The sequence below is a fragment of the Neophocaena asiaeorientalis genome, unplaced genomic scaffold, assembly GCF_003031525.2.
Source record: "Neophocaena asiaeorientalis asiaeorientalis breed wild unplaced genomic scaffold, Neophocaena_asiaeorientalis_V1.1 scaffold65, whole genome shotgun sequence".
Lineage (NCBI taxonomy): Eukaryota > Metazoa > Chordata > Mammalia > Artiodactyla > Phocoenidae > Neophocaena > Neophocaena asiaeorientalis.
The window spans coordinates 17,429,864-17,432,979 of NW_020173215.1; the positions used below are offsets into that span (position 1 = coordinate 17,429,864).

The 3,116-nt window shown below is 50.8% G+C and overlaps 1 non-coding gene across 1 annotated transcript; it reads right to left on the minus strand.

Moving 5' to 3' along the window:
* Positions 1–2,650: 2,650 nt before the first annotated feature.
* Positions 2,651–2,723, minus strand: TRNAG-CCC (transfer RNA glycine (anticodon CCC)). The gene has a single exon. It is a non-coding gene; the product is annotated as a tRNA-Gly (tRNA).
* Between the last annotated feature and the right edge of the window lie 393 nt (positions 2,724–3,116).

Genomic DNA, 3,116 nt, shown 5'->3' on the forward strand with positions numbered 1-3,116 from the left:
CTTTCCTTCCAGAAATTCACCCTCAGAGGCCATGACACACGCCCGGGAGGCACACACAGGGGCTGGTGGCAGCTTTGCTGGTCGTGGCCAAAAAGACTGGAAACGGCCTGTATGGCCATCGTGTGGAACGGTTAAATAACATGGAGGTACACTCATATGGGGAAATACTACAGCACAGTTGAAACGAAATCTGAACATTTTGCATACATTTTAAAACATGCAACGCAATGCCATCCATTGTTTCCAGACGGCCATCCATGTAGAAGAGAAGGTGAACCCCAGGAGAAACCACATTCAGAACAGTGTGGCCTTGGGAGGGCGACGGGGAGGGGGTGGGGGGAGGCAGAGCAGAATGGGCAGGAGACGTGCAAACTGCATCTGTGACTCGCGTTTCCTTTGTTCCCACAGATCTAAATAAAAACAATACGATGTGGCTATTTGTGGATTCTGGGGGCTGGGAACAAGGGTGGAACTTTTCCTCGATGCTTTTCTGTGTTTTTAGAATGTTTGGAAAGACACACCGGAGGACGAAGGACATGAGGAATGACAGCAGAGAGGGGGAGAGGAGAAGGGGCTTCCCTCACTTCCTGCAGTCATGACTCACACAAGCCGCCAGCCGGTGGCTCCGTGAGGCTCCTGGCTATTGATCGGAAATTCACTCTCTGGCCACGAGCTCCCTGGCTGGTGTCGGCGGCAGCAGTCTGGATCATGAGAATTGCCACCCCTGGGGTAAGCTGGGCAGGGTGTACAGAGAACATGGTGGAAGAGGGGTCAGGCCAGAAGCTGGAGAGCCCACTCTCAGGCCCAGCCGCCCCTCAGGCTTGCTGGGTGGCCTTGGGCAGGTCACACCCTTTCCCACCCACATTCTGACAAGGAGGGTCTGGCTGACCTCGTACAATTCTGAGGCCCCTGGGTGTCCACATCACCACATCACCGCATGCGCCATTGGGAAGCAAAGGAGGACCTGCTGAGAAGGGAGCATATGCTTGGGGTCTTGAGGAGTGAGTAGGAGTTTACAAGATGGAGGAAAGAAGGGTGCTCATGTCTGAGGGAACAGCACAGACAAAGGTACGAAGGCATGACAGGGCTTGGCAAGCCCAGGAGGCTGCAGACAAGCTGAGTTGATTTCACCTTCCCTTGAAGCGCCCACACCATCCCACCTGTGATTTTGGCACCTGTGACCTCCAGCGAGAACAGGCTTGCACCTGCCAGGAAACCTCACCCAGGGCTGTACCTTCAACCCCTGTGTGGAACCATCTCCCTGCCCCAAAAAGTTGGGGAGCCATTTGGGAGGATGCAACCTCTTCCAAACCCTGTGTGGGTTTCGCTTTGGGTTCCAACATGGGAAAATCAAAAAGTAATCCACTTAACTGAGATATATGGCTACTGCCACTGACAGCAAAACAAATGCTGTCTTTCTCCTCCATTACCATTCTGGACCAAATCAATATTGAAACAACCAAAGTCTAGACACATAAATGTCAAACTATTTAACAAGAAGCAGTTAGCACAGAAAAAACACTTAAATGGCAATTGAGGGGTCTGATGAGCCTTAAAGTAGCTTACGAGGATTTATGGGAGATAAAAACAGTTTAACTAAGCCTGGAGCCTGGACCCGAGGCCCAGCACGGGGGCCAGCAGGGCTTTGTCTTCCCTGTCAGGCTGCCAAGTGGGGCTGCCTTGTCCAAGGAGAGAGAGCCCTTTTTCTTCTGGGTCATTTCCGTCTCATTCAGCAGCACGCTGCATTTGTATTAATAATAATATAACATGATTTCCATCGTGGGATGTTGGGTCGCAGCCCTGTAACTGCAGCTTGCTTTCCAGTTACCCCAGGTCCCACTCGTGACCTGTTTCAACATAGCGTGACCGCCATATCCCAGGCACACACATTATGGCATATAGTCAAAAACCACCAGTGAGGTGGGGACTTTCGCCTTCGTGTGGACGGGGAAGAAGTAGAGGCGCAGGCTTCGCTCAAGGTCACTGCTGGGTGTGCACCTGAATCCCTCCCCTGGAGCCTGTGCTCTGCCCACCCACCATGCTGCCACACCAGCATCCACTGTGGACTCAGTACGGGTGGTCCACGCAGGTCCCCAGGGAGGAAGAAGATGACCTCCCTTGAGGACACATCTCAAGTGGCCTTCAACTGCCCATTTGCTGGTTAGTGGAATCGACGGCGGCTTCTTAATTGTTGGTAATGACTCAGGCCCATCCAATGATTGCCGCACTTAACGAGGGTCCATAAATCACCTTAAGTTTTCGGAGGGTAAACGAGAATAAGATTGCAATTTGAAAACTACTCAGATGGCCGTGGACTGCATCACCACCCCTCCTTCCATCAGCTCCTATGGCAGGTCAGTGTTTTCCTACAGGGAGACCTCACCGTAAGCAACCGCTATCATTCCCGGGATATATTGGTAAATTTCACGGTTGTGACCCAGAGTCATCTTTCCATGCGCCAAGGCGAAGGTTGGCAGTTCTTCACACAGTTCAGATAAGGGCCACCTACTGCGACAAGCTTGCTGAGTCTTTTTTTTTTTTTTTTTAGTATTTATTTATTTATTTTGATTGCACTGGGGCTTAGTTGGGGCACACGGGATCTTCGTTGCAACATGTAGACTCTTAGTTGCAGCATGCATGTGGGATCTAGTTCCCTGACCAGGGATCGAACCTGGGTCCCCTGCATTGGGAGTGCAGAGTCTTACCCACTGGACCACCAGGGAGGTCCCTAGCTGAGTCTCCTTGAGGTGGGCATAACCATGGTTCACGTCTCTCTGCTTCCATAGCCTCCAATTAAAGTGAAAGTTACAGCCTGGTTGACACTTGGCCACCCTTTTAAGTTTGTCATGACTCTGCCTGTCCCTTCACTGGAAGGGGAGCCCTCCAAGGCAGGCAGAGCATCAGCTACAGTGCCCAGGATACAGTATGTGCTCAACGATGCACATACGGGTCAAAGAATAAGTGGACTTTTCTTTCTTTGAAATTAAAGGACCCTCCTTCTGGCAATGTAGTGATCTAGATGTCTGGAGAAATCAACCCAGCTCAGAACAACTTAAAATGCTGGATGACATAAATAGGCACTATACACACATTTTATACATTTCAAGTAAAATCTT